At 33.5% G+C, this 18,442-nt stretch overlaps 1 long non-coding RNA gene across 1 annotated transcript; it reads right to left on the bottom strand.

Moving 5' to 3' along the window:
* Positions 1-963: 963 nt before the first annotated feature.
* LOC145693996 (uncharacterized) lies at positions 964-14,771 on the bottom strand. Its single transcript, XR_014132884.1, has 4 exons — positions 14,725-14,771; positions 7,386-7,464; positions 3,689-3,802; positions 964-1,229 (listed from the first exon to the last, which is right to left on the bottom strand). It is a non-coding gene; the product is annotated as an uncharacterized LOC145693996 (long non-coding RNA).
* Positions 14,772-18,442: the final 3,671 nt, after the last annotated feature.

Here is an 18,442-nt window from a genome sequence, read left to right as displayed (position 1 = left end):
AGTTGTAGTTGAAAGAAATGCAGATACCAGGCACTGCTCTGAAAAGTGTTAAAATAGATTAGTACAGCAATAGTTTCTAAATTCAACTAGGTCCTTCTTTTAAATTCACAGAAAAAAATGGTAATAAAATTTTTAGTCTTGCTTGCAAAAAAGTAGTAGTATAAAAGACATTTAATTATATTAGTAGTAATCTATATAGTAGAATTTTTTCTTGGGTCCATTATATAGTTATTTGGGGTTTAACTGACTATACCTTGTTTGGCTTGGTCGTTCCATGTTTACGTTACAAGCTGTTCTGTTGGTTTTGCGAGTATTGATGCTTTATTGTAATGGGATATTATTTCCTCACGAAGCATGTTGAATTACAGGAGGCTTTAGGAGCGTCACAGGGCGAATGAGTGTGGAAAAGAATAGTTGAATAAAGGTATGTGTGAATAAGTGTGAATTATCAATATTATTTGGGGGGTTCAATTAACGACATTTTATGCTCAGTCACATTTAAGTTTTAGCATCTAGTTTTCAATTGAATTGTTGAGTTCGAAAATTGTGTTATATACATGAAAGCTAATTTGAGAAGAGGGACAAAGAAAACAAAATTAGTCAATATCTATTTGACATACTAAACTGTTTTCTTTTTTGGTGTGAGGCTTTAGATCAATATCGTTTCCTTATACATCTACTAGAGGCCATTTTACCTTTTTACAGTATTTCTTTTCGAATTGGACATCTACGAGATCTCTACAATATACGCCATTCAATATTTACAAGTTTGTAGGTATTTATTCTCCTCGTAAGAGGTAAAGTAATTTATGTTATTTGTAGTGGCAATGCTAAAATAACTGACAGAAGAAATTTCATTTAAATGAGGGAATATAACAGTAATTCTACGTTAGAATTTTAAGTGACAAAAATTTACAATAGCTAACATTAATCTCTATATAAAAAACGAAACATATTGTTTGTTGCTATGATCATTTTATTGTGTTTGTTGAGATTATAATTTTATTGTATCCTTATGTGCTACAACTATACATTTTCAAAAAATTAGATTGACTGAAGAAATTTGGATATTAATTCAGAAACGTATTTTTTCCAGACGGTTTGCAACATTGTTATAAGAGTGTAAAAATAGGAGCAGTGTGTTCAAAACTAAACCTTTGCATCCACTCCCATGATCCTGATTTGGTTGTACGTGTATTAGTAGTAGTCGTCGTCGTCCGCTACATATCCTGAAATTAAATGTAAAATATTTTTTTTTACATTGGACACAATATTATGTTATTATATTAGTTGTGTGTAAATTATTTTTGAATGTGAGTATAGGTTGAAGGACCAGTATTTACGTTTTCTAGAAACCAATCAGAATTTCCCATTATATCACCTATAATATAGTAATGTAATGTCGTAAAAATTGAAGTTTTACAGTATCTCATATACAGATTTGTAACAGGTGAATGTATTTTCGTTTGAAATAGAACATTCGAGTGTAAAACATTATGGTTCTCACACACTATGTTTGGAGATATTCCTCATGTCGCATAAGTAGTTTCATTTATTTCATATTATTTACAATCACAACATAAATATATACAGGTAACTGAAAACGTTCTGTCGCTTTCTGTGCAGGTCTGTTTTCAATTGGACACAGACCGTGAGTTGAATGCGAAATGAGACATAGCGAAGGTCAGCTGTTGGTGTGGGTATATCCAACATACTCCCTGGTTGTGACAATTCAGTTATAGCATGAACTTGCGTAAGGACAGAGTGAACATGGGAGTTCAACAGAACGTCCTAAGGGAGCGTATGCTGTATGAGTTCAAACTGGGGTATAACGCCCCTTGAGAAGATTTGCCAAACCTTTGATGAGGGTGTTCTGACAACATGGACAGTTCATCAGCGGTGGTTTGACTACTTTAGGTACTGTGACGAAGTACTCGAAGACGCACCACGTTCCAAAGATCAACACTTGTAGAAAATTAAGTTCTTCAGGCAGTAATTGAGGTCAGACATGTGAGAAACTGAGACTAAAATTCAATGTGACTGGAAAAAAACATTCCACAGCATCACGACGAAATTGAGAGGCACTGGCAGTGGATCGATGAGTCCCACATGATTCTTTTCCGCGCCAGAAAGCATTGAGAGCAGACATATGTGTTTCTTTGCTGTCTCCTCTGAGGAAGGAGTCTTTCTCTGGATAGAGTGTTGACATGTGGTGAAACATTGGTCCTGCACAAAGCTCCAAGACGCCGTCATTGTCGGTTAGCTTTTCATGTACTGGGTACGAAACAGCGGAAACCAGCACTGCGCCAGAAGAATGTTCTGTATGTTTGGTGGCCTGCTCGCGGCGTCGTACATCGGGAGTGCTATTAGCTGTTCAGAGCATCAGTGCAACTGTGTATTTTTAGCAGTTGGGCAGTGTTCGAAAATAACTCAAAGTTCTGAGCCAGCACTTCTGAATCGAAAGCGATTCTCCTATTACGGGACATAACTACGCCCCACGTGTGTAGGATGACTCGTGATACCATTCTACTTCCTGGATGGAAAACACCATTGTATCGACTATACTTCCCGGATATTGCATTGTCCAATTATCACCTGTTCCATTCCTTGGTCAATCACCTTAGAGAAGGCCGATTAAAATCTTTTTTCGAAGTGCAAAATGCTTTTGATACTTTCTTCACTTCACGGCGCACCAACTTCAACTGCGATGGAATTTTCGTCGTTGCTGATGGGGCTATTTTGAATTTCGACATACGTCTTAGAACATTCTTGAACAAAAGGGCGACAGAACATTCTTCGTTAACCTTGTATTTTATTAACTACATGAGAGATCCTTAAGACATTCGTACTGCAACATGAAACTAGAAACAGGGTATTTGGAGTATAATTACAAGAATTTTTACTCTATTCAAAGTAAATAAGCACACATATAAGTACTCAGCTATTTTGCCTTACATTTAGATACATAAAATGTCAGTAACCATATTTGAATATTGAAAATATAAAGTGATCCCGTGCATTCTCAAATGCCTCATGCCTTATTAAGATGGGTTCAGGAGGTGTGCTGATTCCTTTAAGTGACATATAGATACAAATAAGCACGTTAAAATGTTACTGAATAAACTATTCGGCAGTGGACTACGGATTACATAACCTTGCTCTTGGAAGTAATTGTGTTCATGAATTGATCTCCTTCAACAATTGAAGATAATTGAAATATTGTGTAATGGAAAAAAAATGAAAAGAAATCTGAGTTTTACGTGCCACGGTTATGCCAATTAGGCTAAAAGAGACGGTGATGATGAGTTATGAATGAAATGGTGGAATGAAGAAAGTGGGAGGAAACGGGAGAATCCCGCGAAAACCCACGTACACGGTGTTTGTCCACCACAAAGTTCACTTGGCGGGGGATGGGATCGAACCCGGGACCCCAAGCACCAGAGGTGAACGCTCTACCACTGAGCCACCGCGAGGGATCGTTTAAGCAGCATGTAATGGTCATTGCCTTTATATTGGAGAGGACAAATAGCCCCACTACTTTCGTACTCATTAACGATTAATCATTTAATGTGCAATACGCAATGAAATACTTTTAGCTTTTGTATATGCATGGGTGTAAGTGAAAGTATTACTCATCATATATGTTAAGTCACTTGTATTGAATTACGTATTAAAGAACTATACCAACCTCTTAGTAACACAGCACGTGCTCTTATCCAACTGCTGCAAAGTACTATCTTAAAGGAGGCCATACACTGTGCAGTTGGAACACTTGAACAGTAATTTCTAGTACAGGTCCTCGCTGCAATACATAAAGTTAATAATTAGTAAATCATTCCCCTTTTACAAAATAACTTCCCTCTTACAGTTAGATGAAAGTGGTGTAAACAAAACTAATGGGAGATTGTTACACATTAATATCTTTATTTTTTCACGCTGTTTCTAGGTAACGTCTACGCCGCTAAGAGCGGTTGAGAGTTGAATTATCTGTGAAATATTTGTTTTAGTTTCCAGTAGTATGTCCTGTGTTAAGTGTTATTTCCAAATTCATAACAATTGTTGGTCGTAAATAGTTTCAGTGTTTGCACCGTTTTCAAACCACGGAAACACGGGAACTGAAAATTCTAGAACAACAATGAAAACCAAAAGTGGTTAAACATATAGAAATCAATTAAGGGAAATGATTAATGACACTCTGTGCTATGTTGAAGACGAGATAAAGAATAAAGAACTAATTTTATTCTACAATAAATTTTCAACTTGATTCCTTTATGCAAGTTAGTTTATTTACTGATGAGAAGTCAACTTTACGGAAAGTACTTAAAAGGATAAGGTTTCTATATAGGAAATGTTCAGAAATATGTTATTAGAGAGGCATGATATAGTCGTTATGCGTTGTCGCTTTTTGAGGGAAATGATAAATATCGAACCGAGAATACCATATAGCTTAAACATATGTCAATGCTAACCATACAAATAGCAAATGTTGGAAAGGTAAAATTACGATTAGTAAATGAGGAAGAGTGATTTTCTTGCATGCAGGCACATGTGCGGGCTTCATATTGAAGAAACTTCTTCTGATTACATCACGTAAGACATCACATATTGAAAAGACGAAACCAAGAAAACCTTATTTCTCGTATCGTATCGTGAAGAACACTATTTTCGTTCAAACTTGAAGATGATGGAAGTGTGCACTTAAAGATAAAATTTAACGGAAATGGTTATATGAAACAGTTAATTAAATTTTCGAAAGGAGAACGAGCAACAGAGCCCAGTAAATAATTTGATAATAAGGAAGAATACATTTAACTAATGTTATTATTCACAATTGAATCGCTGATTTGAGAAATGTCGTAAGTCATGAAACTATATTTTACAAGAGAGGCGAAAAACATTATACAGATTTATAATTATTTCAAGTGACAGCGCTCACGTCTTCATATAGCGGCCATATGGACAGACTATTCCGGCACTTGAAACAGTTTCCAGATCGGGAAATAAATGTACACAAAAATTTCAAAATATTTGACTGTTCTCAACCCAACACTAGGATCAGGAAAAAATCAGAATAGGTTTGCTTAGAATACGGTAGAATAGGTTAGGTTACGTTAGTTTAGGTTCAATTTTTGACACGTTACTACTATGAAAGGAAAAGCTCTGGATATTTCACGCGTATTGTTAAAGAGACCACACGTACATTTACAAATTTTACAGTAAAACATCTCCCATTGTATGTGTGCAATGTAGTAAATTAGTTGTTATCTCGAATGCACGTGCGTTAACTCGTCTTTAACTAGACGTTCACACACTGTATGCCCTGCGTAACATCTCTTGAACGTTGCAGCTCCATGACGTTCTCGTAGAAAACCCGATGCTCTTCTGGTATATACCGTAACGTTTTTCGTATATCTTAAATTATGTCAGCTATTATCTTAAACTATTTGGGATTTTCGTATTTAATAAGCAAGAGTATTTGCAGGCAAGCAGAATAAACTTGACTTGACTTGACGATGTTTATAGCTCGTGGAGTAGCGTGTCTTACAATGTGTCTAGTTGAAAAGGCATACTCGCTTATAGTAATATAGCCACTATTACTTGAAGTTAAAGAGTGGCCACTTCAATCATCTGCGAAGTACATTTCTTTCCTTGCTCAGAGATCTGACGAATGATCTCTAGTGGAATACAAAGCCGATCGTGACGTTATATGGCCCGTTTATACACATCAAAATGCCTCTCGCAAGGCATAAAGGAATGACCTCGAATGGGAAAATAATTATGAATTACCTGAAAACTTGTATTCGAAATAAGAGATAAACAAATTATAATAAGAGTCTGGTTGTGGTTTTGTTCACCACGTACGTCACTAAACAAGAGGAGCTCTGTGACGAATGCCGTTCCGAATGTACTCGGTGAAGAAAGTTCATACTTCGTTTGGCGATTTCTTGCCTATTCGTTCGTCGTATAAGATAAATGTTGCAGAAAATACCTTCTAAATTATGAATACACAGAACCCTGTATACAATGAGTTCTTATCATTCCAACATCTGTCTTTGATTTGTTCAGTTTTTTTACAAAACGTTTTGCTGATCGTTAATGTGCAATAAGTTCTGCAGGCACCATACATTTGGCATTTTCGTCTAAGTGAGGGCTCTTCAGTTTCACTTGTTCCTCATACGTTGCACATTTATCAACTTGTGGTTTGCCAAACGAATGGTTGATCTCTTCAAGAATTTGATATAGAATTCATACTCCATTTTAGTATTGGTGCATTTGTGCGTAAAAAGAGCAAGTATATTTCCAACTGTGAGTGTTGCGTTTAAATAGTTTTTCTCTACCGTAATAATGGACTTCCCCGTAGGGAATGATTCAGTATGTTAATGTCCGTACACACATACTGTAATAATGGATTGCCTTTCATACTTTGACGGCGTTTGTCTTTTGACATTTCACATTTAGCCCACAGCTATTCCAGTGTTCTTACTCGTGTCTCGGACACACCATGTGTATAAGTAAGTGCTTGTTTACACACATCTTTAGGTATGTACTTTCCACCTTTCACGTGGCACTTGAACGATGGTCTATTGTGTCGGATATTCGACACATTCTTGTTTTTTTTACCTCACTAAATTCAGTGACACCTTGTAACTATATATCTTGCTAGCCCTCACTTTTGAACTTTTTGTAAAAGTTCATGCACATTTCATATGGCTCTCTCACTAAACTGATCACAATACTACCTTTTACATTTCCAGGAGTTTCCAGCCTTTTACTTTCCACAAAATTGCCTTTTCATGTTATGTCTACTCTTTCTATTCTTGCTTTCTTACTGATGTTGGCTGCGTATAAGTGTTCATTTCTCACACATTTTTTTCGGTGCTTTTGACCATTCCTCCCTCCGTTATATTGTGCAATTTTAGGGTTACAATACGCCATAAGCACAGATGACGTTCTAACACTAGCTAGCTACTGACATACACTGAACAAATGAGATATGCTTTATTGTTCCTGTCTGTACAGTCGCACTATCTCTCACACTCACCTGACACCTGGAGCTCAAGACCTATATTCTTGATCCCAGTAGATTCGTTCGTGCCAGCGGTTGAGTTGTAAGTGTTGTTAGCTAGGACTCCTGACTCTCTCAACTCACTAACAATTGATGTGTGTCTATACTGCACGAAAGACTAGCATGGCTTCTGCGATTTCAAGACCCAACGTTGTATCTACCCTTCAAGATTTAAAGCTGCCTGTAAACTCATTGTTGGCAATTGAGTGACTTATGACGTTTCTCGAATCAGCGATTCAATTTATTTGTGTTAGCTATACGTAAATAATGTTGTATTGCAAAAAAATGTAGAGTGCTAATAAAATATATATATACTTACGGGCAGTAGATCCCAGTGAGACGAGAAATAAGAGAACGCAAAGGATGACGAATGATTTTCTCATCTTCGACACTCAGATCTGATATGTGAATTATTATTATTATTATTATTATTATTATTATTATTATTATTATTATTATTATTATTATTATTATTATTATTATTAGTAGTAGTAGTAGTAGTGGTACTAGTAGTAGTTTTGTTTTTTAATAGCAATAAGTAGCAATAGTAATAAGCCTAAGTTTCTAAGTCTAACATTAAGGTAATAGCAAATATGATTTTATAGAAAACTTTAAAAAACAAGTAATCTAATTCTCCTTCAAAAATATGAAGAACAAATCTCGACAAGGAACTAAAGAAAGCTGTCAAACTTATCGTTTGAACTGGTCAATGGACATAGAGCATTATTGTTTTGGTTGTGAACAATTTAGTCTCTGATATAGTTTAAAATTATAGAAAATATTAAATAACATAAATAAACTACAAGCAATGAAATAATCGATTAACCCTTGAGTAATACACTTGGATACTTGCAACAGCTGATATACATAGGTGTGTTGACGTTAAAAAGTTAGTAAAATAGTCCGCAAATGAACTGTTTTCTCGGAATGGGTAACGACATAGGATATAAATTGTTAGATTGTTCATATTCACTCTTGAAGAAATCAATTATGATCAAGGAAGTCTTCCGTACGAAGTATAAGAAAGCATAAAACGTATTTTTATTGATTTCTTATTTTGAATTTTAAACACTAATCTACTTATCTTTAAACATTTATATTTTTATGTAATCCAGTTAATATTTTTGTATATTCATATTTCTTTTCAATCGATCATGTATCGTAGTGTCATAAAGCAGATAAAACAGAATGTTGCTGTAAAACTGAGATAACAGTTTATCTAGAATCGATAGTCAATCTAATTTGAGTTCTGAATTGAAAGAAATATTATCAGTTGCTCTCAACAATGCTAATTTGAGGAAAGTAATGCAATAAATCCTAGAATAAATGAGCACTTTTACCCCGAACTCTACTTTGCATATTTTTCTCTAAAACATTTTTACGTTAAAATGAAATCTAAAGTACCTGCTACATTAGACAAAGACGATACTAAGATCCATCGTATCAATATAAACAACTGCGTCAAATACGTTTTCTTAATGTGAACATGGTTAAATATTTAGTTGAAGCATTGGTACGAAACACATTGCTTGGGGTTTTATAGGTCAGCTATTTTAAATGACGCTGTTTGAAGACTGAATTCATTTAAAGGTCAATGTTATGAGAAGGAATATCCAGAGGATATTAAATGCATTTTGAACCAAGATCTTACAATTTCAGAAATAATCAATTTAAGAATGCTGATAAAGGGGATTATCAATACATTTTGTAGAATAAGCGATAAAAGGGGAGGTAAACCGTTCTACCAGATCTATTTTTTTAACTAATGCCGGTGATTCGACAATTCACACCCAAATACTCATGTGTTTATATCCTATTTGTGTTTATACCGTTTTTTACAGACGTGGTTCCATTTGACATGTCGTATCATTTCAAAGCATACTAGAAAATACTTCACTTCTAACCTCCATCTCTTACATTAAATTTCGTTCAATATTGAGTTGCAATCGCGAATAAATTGAGTATTTCTTAGAACACAGAAAAAATTCGGCTTTATCAGAACATTTTATACGACTTGTTTGATGACGATATACTATTGACGTTACCGTGGTTGACAATGTCATCAAAATTTACATCCCTAGACTTATTTATGTGTCGTTATGTAAAAGAAAACGTCACCGGAAATGATCCTAGGGGGTTATATTCACCAAAACTATAATTACCAGGCACATAATATCAATTGGTGAGGCACAAAAATGCGCCGTCATGTTCAACTTTTCATCCTACCAGAATGTACTGTAATCACCATCTGTTGTTACATGTCACCATGTACCCAACAGTCTACTGGACGCTACAGTATCTTCTAAGCACTCTTATGTAAGCCTCTCTCACCTGTAGGTTTCCTTCATTTCGTTGATCAGGGATTTTTCTTTCTTTTAGGTTTTGTATTAATTTTCTTCTTTCAAAAATTCATTTTCAACAACATGTTTATTTCTACTTCACTAAGCAAACTTCTTTTAACAGTTCAATGGGAATAATTATTCATATAACAATTATATCTTCGATAATTCATGAAACAGTCACATCAACCAGATTCAAATACGATACGTATTTTGCAGTTAATAATTTATCCACTAAAATGTTAATCCACTAATGTTAATAATTTATCCGCTATTCAAATAGACAATACTCATAGCAGACTACATTTAAGATTACTTTTCGCGTTATTACATTAATGCAAAGTCTAGGCTTCTAACATATATATATATATATATATATATATATATATATATATATATATATATATATATATATATATATATTTTGAAAATCACTACGTTGGTGACTACAAATCTCGTGAAGTGGAGTCCGATCTTTATCAAATTTGTAACACAAATGAGGTTCGAGGCTGGGCTGGTTTTAGACTATTCACTTTGTTCTTACAAATGGCGGGCGGCGGAGGTAGAAAGGTAAAAGAATAAATAAAACTTAATAACTCCTGAACGACTCTACCGATCTTATCAAATTTTCAACATAGATGAGGTTGAGACCAGGGATCGATTTCGTGACAGAAAATTCACGAGCAACGTAGGGTTGAAGAAGGAGGTGGAGATATATAAAAATAAATTTATATATGATTCAAAATTACTATTTTTATAAGTTAATAACTTTTGGACTATCCGACTAATCTCATTCAAATTTCCAAGATACATGAGGTTCGGATCTGGAAACGTTTTTGTAATTTCACTTTAACGGTAAATCCTACGTTGAGGGAGTGCAGGTGACGTATAAATAAAAACTAATAAAACCTAACAACTTTTCTATCTCCCAACAAGCCCGATCAAATTTTCAACATATAAGATGGTCGGTATTGAGTGTTTTTTATCGCTTTACTTTGATTAGCTAATCAAGGGGAGGGGGAATGGGGAAAATTTGTAAAAAAAATATATAATAAACAAGACTGGATTTGTGACTTCGTCACTCTTGAACCATCCTACCGATCTCAATCAAATTTTCAACATACATGACTCTAGCTTCAGGGATTACTTGAGGCTATTCACTTTGACGCTGCAACGTAGGGGAGAGTGAGAGATAGAGAAATGTTAAAACTGATCAAAAATGACCAATATTATTGTTGGATCGATAGTTTTCGGGGTCAATGAGGGAAACAGTGATACTTCTCATGCTGATTCAATCGCAGTTCAGCCCTAAGAGTGAGGGAGGGGGAGCATACAGCGTAGTGGGAAGGGATAAACATTTAAAAATAAACGAAAATGATTAATATTTGTGGCGAATTCATAGTTGTAGGAGTAGCTGAGACTAACAGTGACAATTCTGATGCAGGGTAGCTATATATAATAATGATCAAAAATGACCAATATTAGTGTCTAATCCATAGTTTTCGGGATCATTCAGATCACCAGCGATATTTCGTAATCGTTTTAAATCCAAAACCAGCCCCGCCGCTTGGCGGACAATAATCTATCTATCTATCTATCTATCTATCTATCTATCTATCTATCTATCTATCTATCTATCTATCTATATATATATATATATATACACGAAAAAAAGACACTACATTGTCAAATTTAATTTTCTGGGTCGCTTAGATGAAGATTGACACTTCCACTGCCAAGGACTCCAACATGTGAGGGATATATATATATATATATATATATATATATATATATATTTAAATGGTTGAAAATGATCGATATAACGACTTTCGACCCAGTTAAATCAAAATTCAGTCCCGCAACTTGTGAGAAGGGGAGACCATAAAATTTTCGAAACTGACCAGTATTAGTGTCGAATTCATGGTTTTTAGGTTAGCCGAGATGATCAATGATCTCTCTGATGCCGTTTAAATCGCTGCCTTTAAAAACGAAAACAGCATATTTCACGGGTACTCAACACATGAGATACAGAGTTGTGCATTTAAATTTTCATTTCAGTCCACGGAAGTATATGCTAGTATAGTGTAACATTTATAAATATTCATTTAGCAAGCTCCGTTAGGGAAAGAGGAATAGAAAACAACATAGAACTATATTTCCTATTTGCCATGTGAAATAAGGTGAAAAATTCCAGTACACATACACATAGTGCAAGGATAAATGTCTTATGAAAAATCGTGAGAAATATAGATGTAAATACAGACATTACATCAAAATGGTATAACACACACATTAACCTAATTATTAAAAATCACGAAATAATGCAGTTTAGACGGAAAATAGAAACTCCGAGGAATAAAATTGCATAAATGCTAAAATGCTATTTCTTTTCGCGGAAATAGAAATATAAAATTGTAATTGAAATAAAATACTGCAACTGAAAGAAAGGAGAAGAACAACAGTAGTAACATCCAGAAGTAATTATTGATCACTAAGTGTAATATGATATATACATATTATTATGGAAGAGGTAAACTTAAACTTAATAATATTCAACTAGTTAGTTGAAAGCTCCAATCTTGTACTACCTAGTAATTGAATAGACAATATAATGATCCATCCAATTTCTATCGAATGGTTAGACATTATTCTTCGAATGATGAAGGAAGATGAATGTCGGAGAAAAAACAAGCAAATAAGAGTTTCTTCACGAAGGAGGAAGGCATGGAGTGACCAGATGTTTGTTAGAAGTTACTGGTAAATAATACATACTAAATAGCAAAGAATTCCATAGTATGCAGTTCTATTAATGTTATATATGATTCTTACAATGTAAATAATGAGTCTGTAATGGATATTCAGAATAGTCTTTAATGGAAAGAATCACAGCACGTACATTTGAACAAAATAATAAAGAATTAAAAAGTCAGGAGACATAGAAGAAACGATAAAATCTATTAGAAGGACGTACAAGAAAATTGTAGGAACTCATATGGAAAATCATTATAGAATTATAAACATTGACTAAAGCTCAGTTTGCTAGAAAGAAAACAATATAATGAAGAGCGTAACAAAAATATTATATCTTACTGAATTCAAAAACAAATACATAGCATTAACCTGATGTTATAACACCTACAAGGTTATCATTTGGATAGTGAGCTATATTATTTTATGTTTATATTTAAGAAACAACTATCACTGATCCCAAGCCCGGTTATCCCATTAAGCAAAATGGAAAAGACAACGTTAATATATAACTTAATTGACTAAGCCTCGTATATGAAAGAAAAATCTTGAAGTAGCTCTCTCATGAGTTTGATATGTTTTTCTATGTGTTGGTGTTCTTGTCCTCAACCTCAGGACTCCCTTATATGGTCGAGAAAGAAAGGAAATCTACCTGCGTTCGTTCCACGAGGAAGACCCATCAATATTTTAGCTATGCTTCTGGTCCCGATGTTACGAGTGAAAATCTGAATTTCCCTGGCTCGCTATATACAAGGTATAGTTAACTAAAATAACCTTGGTGCATTGTTCTAAAGTGGACATACGTTATTTCCCCATACGCACCCCCCTGTACGGGTTGAGCTTTACAAATTATTACCCAGAAATGAAATAGTTATTTTGAGTATATAGGAAACTTAGTATGTGCGAGAAAAAAACTGTGTGATGCTTGTAAACGTTTTAGTGTTATTTCGTATCGTAATATTTTGAATAACAGTGTGCAGACGAAAATTGATTCACGCCAGATCTGAATTGCGGAATGGAACACTACGAAGTGCGGAGAAATCTGTATCATCTTTTTCAGAATCCAACGACAGACTTTTGGGATTGCCCAATCTGCGGCCCAGGAACCTTTCTGTAGACTCCCTACATCTAACTAGTACTCTATGCCAGGATCACGATCATTCCGAATAGATTTGTCGGTCGAAGATCACAGTGAGTACGACAATGTGCTTTTATAGTGACAACGAGCCACCAAAGGTTAGAAACGAATAGTCGTAAACGTTATAATTAAGGATTGGTTTGGTTGTATGTTTGATGTCCTTTTATATCTATCATTATCCGTATTGAGTATCATTACACGTGATATATATCATAAATTGAATTTTCTCTTATTTGCTCAAAAGATTGTTTTGAATTTCTGGTTTACATCTGATTTAAGCACAGGTATATAAGATATTTAAACTCCGGATGCGATAAAAAGTAAGTGTTCGATAAGTCGAGTTTCGTAGTGGCATAGCTGGGAAAACGAAACTAAAAAAGAAGGAAAACGGGTTATGATTTATTTGCATTCGTAGGAAATTGTAACCACACGAAAACCTCGATTACACAACGTTCGATTTCTGTTAAAGAAAGTTAATCACAAATTAAAATAATTTTGCGCAATATATTTCTTCCCTTTATATCCGTGCGAACAATAAATTATAATGCAGACCAGACGTGACTATAAATCGTTGATTAACAACATATATGTCTGTTACAATATCGTATTTATTAAGATATTTACATGTTATTTCCGATTAAGGCACATCTAAAGCACTTTATGACTATCTAAATTAAATGTTATAATATAATCTTAAATATTTGGTTCTAAATGATATGACAAAATCTACTCCTCTTGAAACCTTAAGTTATAGGTGGTAAAATCGAAAGACCTAGTGCCTAGCACAAGTCAACAAGATATTCCGAGTACTGACATGTGTTATTAGTATTTTATTATTCATATTCTCACATATTGTTTATTAGAAACGACTTAGGAAAAAAATTACGAACATATAATATTGCACTGAGCAAACAATATTAAAGTATTCATCTAATATTTAAAGATAGGAAAGATAGGAATAGGAATACAAAGTAGAAACTGGATCCAATTAGCTAAGGATAGAAGTCAGTGGAGAGCTTTTGTGAACGCGGCACTGAACCTCCGGGTTCCATAGTCCATAGAGTTAGTTAGTTAGTTAGTTAGTTCTAATATTTAAAAGTTAGATAATCGCAAAAATAAAAAATAAATAGCGCATAATTTAACATAAAAATAATTGAACCAATTTTTCTAATCTTATCAAAACACACAAACGGCAGTATACTATCTTCTAATGAATTGGTACACATATTGACTTTATTCAGTTAAGAGAAACTCAAGAGTTTTGCATTACATATATCCAACTATAACTTATTATATTCGCAATAACTAAAAGATCAGAAAATATTTGTCAAGAATATCCCTAATAATTCAGTATAACATAGAAATTTAATACTACAAACTCCAATTGGTAATTTCGATTTTAGATATTAGTAAAATAAAGAAAACTACCTTACCAGCTGAAGAGTAGAACTGAAATGTTACCCACGTGATAGATATAGTGAATTGTAGAATTATTTGATTCACAAGTTTCTTAAATACAAGTTTTAATAAGCATATCAATACCATGGTTTAACATGATAAACCTTTTCTAAATTTCATTTATATGTGTACATAATTCGCAATGCATATCCATTTAAATTCAATATATTGTCTCTGTTACATTTAATGTGTACACAATAGCAATTGATATTCACAAATTAATGTTCCAAATTTAAAACGTTGATTTACAGTTATTATTTGACATCTTAAAGAGTAGAAATTACATAGCTAAATTATATATTTCGTAATTTAAGCTATATGCCATTCTAATGATTAATAAACGTCAATATGTTTGTGTGGAACATTATTTATAATAAATCATAATGAATTAGCATTATACGTTGATCAATAATTTCTCTCTCAATATCGGTAATGCGTTATTTAGAACCACGACAACGCATTGTTTTCTGCAATATGTACGCTTATCTTAATTAAAATGCATGATTAAAATTTATATATGTGAAACAATATACAAAAGAATATAAATACGTTTCGCTTTAAAGCATCATACGTTGGAAGAAAACGATAATGAGTCTGTCTAATTCGAAAATGATAATTTCCAAACCTTTACGAATTTTAGATTTCGTGAACATCACGATGAAATATTTATATATTATTAATCTGCATTTGTCGCGTACGTGATTTTCTCAAGGACATCGAGTTTTACTAACTTTTATGATTATAACTATTCCACTTTTTCTCATCATCAGCGTCCCATTATGGTGTATAGCATATACGCGAAATATTCGTCTGAACTGTTTAGATACTAATCCTTGCTATACAAGGAAGATATCTTACTAGGGAAGCAAGCGAAGTGTTACTCTGACTACATATCGATACTCTCTTCAACCGACTGGCCTTTACATATAGAACAATTTCCCAAACTGAGATATCCTCGATCGCAAAAATGATTTGAATTGGGGCGTTAAAATTTCAAAACTGAGCGGATTTTGCAAACTGTTTGAAGTAATTATTGTTTTAGATACACGCTACGTTATTAGTATTTGGTATTTTTCTTGGGTCCCTGACACAGTGATGAGGTAACGACGTAATCACATTGCAACGTATAAACACTTATTGTGGAGAAGGTGAAGGTTAATGCATTTTGGCAACGTCTAACAACTTGCAAATTGCTTTCCTATTAGCGGGTAGGGTAGATAATCTGATAAACTTTATTTTCCATACCTATTTGACTGTATTTTCATTCAAATGTCACTTTCCTGTGTGGCTCCTTCAAAGAATAATAGCATTTGACCCCGAAACGATGGAACACTGTACTAACGTGAACGGACTCCGAACCCAGCCCCCTCTGTTTATGTATTTTGCATTCAATATCTCATCGCTAGATTTTTTTTAACTTTTCAACGGATTTTAAAAGCGATTGTCAGAATATAGTGGGTGAACTTCGGAGAAAGCTTGATGACCGTATGTATATATATAATTTTACTTTATTCCGTATTCTTTGAGATTATTTCTGACAAATTTTCCCAGTTTTATCCCTATTTATCAAGTATAATATGAGAAAATATAATAAAATCAATCAAATATTGCAAATTTACACACGTACATGGAGGAAAAGTACTCTAATATTATCTATGTAAAGGTTTTGTGGATAATGACCGAACTAGATCTATATTTTATTTTATACACTGCGAATATCATCCGACTTTGGGTAATTATGTTGAAAGGATGAAATTGTGAACTGTTCCTCCGCCAATCAAAAAATAAAACATGTTCCTCGATAATTTTTGTTTTTTGATAAAAAAATATTAGATTTTTGAGTACTTTTGTTGTACTTTTGTTTGAAGCTTCCCATATATTCTCTATACACGAAGTTTAAATCAGTAATTAATAGAGTATTATATATAACATTCAAGCATTTTCGATTGCAATGATGTATCACTGTGCATGAGTAAACATAACCTATAAAAATTTTGAAAATTGATATAATGGTAGCCTTTCACTGTTACATTTTTAACCATCATCGTTAACGTTACATTTGAAGTAAATACAGTTAAGTACTTCCACTTATGCTCTAATAATAATAATAATAATAATAATAATAATAATAATAAAAATTATAATAATAAGGCTAGTTTGGTCTTAACGAAAGAAAGAGTACAATCGAAGAGGAAAATCAAACTCTGTAGGCTAGATCAATCACTTCTTTGTAAAACAGTTATAGTTTTAAGAAGAAAGAGTACAAATATAAATCGACTAACCCCGTTTTAGCACGTCCATAGCCGGGGGTTCCGCCCCTTGTAGTGAATACATGTAAGTGTAAATATAATTGGTGCTATTTTCAATGAGATGCCCCGCTTGTATAACGGTAGGAGACCCATTGAAACAACGATACAAATATATCTATTAATATTAACTACTTTTATTCCAGAAGGATAATATTTTTTTACTGTTTTACGTAGAAGGGCAGAGAGTTCAATAATACTTCGTACTAAGGCAGGTGGGATCCACATAACAAAAGTAGATTCTGGCAGTTTCATATGACATCACATTCGTAACAAGATCGATGACTGGTTTGCCTTAAATATATTAATGAGTCTTCTCCTATGAAACTTTTCTTTATTGTTTGATTCTTTTTCGAAAATGATAATATAATGATATTACTGGACCATATGTTTAATGTATGAATGATACCATAGAAACTACAGAGCATATGAACATTTTAAAAGCAGTTGAAGAAGGCCCTACAAGACACATTCTGAACTAACCTAGCATTTTAGCTATTTCTAAATATCATATATATGAACCACTTAAGTTATAGCTTACTGCAGGTTATTACCATCTCCAGTGTAATGGGTTATTAATTTTTCCAGTGTACAACATCAATAACCAAAGTTGAAAGAGACGTAATAACTAATTTTGAGTTCTTTTCCATGCATGAAGTTTAGTGTTATTTTTTATTACTGTAAATTCCTATATAATGATAATATGTAATACTTTAACATTTAATGCAGTACGTATGCGTATTGATACTGACAATGTACAGATTCAATATACATAGTCCTACAACATATATTCATTATTTCATTTATACTTGCTTTCTGTGAGTTATGAACTTCATGCATGGAAGATTTTGTTTGCTACGTGTGTATATTATAGCTTTTTTTTCATTGTATATAGATAACGATATATCGGTAATAATGTATCATTTAATGCAGCATATACAGTGAAACCTGTTAACTTGGCCACCTCTCTAAGTTGGCCACCTGCTTATCTTGGCCTAGTTCGTCTTGAACCTGCATTTTCCCATAAGACATTCGTTACTTACTACTCTATAAGTTGGCCACCTGTCTATCTTGGAAGTTTGCCACACTGAAGCAATGATTACCATATGATGATAATGATAAATTTACCTGCGTATCTTGGCCACGAAAAATACAATTTTGTTATTTTTCTTAACTCTTTTGAATTCCCATATGAGAGACAGATGTTCTGTATTTGTGACTGGACACAAAAAAGCATAGATTCGCACGATTTGTTCTTGGAGGTCAATGGCCAGAACACTACCCTCATAAAAGGGTGGTGAAGGAAGATATGAATAAGAAAAGGCACGTACAGGAAGTCAGGAAATGGTTGTACGTAGCCTATTTGCTTACCCTGTCTGTTTCGGTA

The sequence above is a fragment of the Thermobia domestica genome, chromosome 9, assembly GCF_964235325.1.
Source record: "Thermobia domestica chromosome 9, izTheDome1.hap1.1, whole genome shotgun sequence".
Taxonomy (NCBI): domain Eukaryota; kingdom Metazoa; phylum Arthropoda; class Insecta; order Zygentoma; family Lepismatidae; genus Thermobia; species Thermobia domestica.
This window is presented reverse-complemented; position numbering and strand designations above follow the sequence as displayed.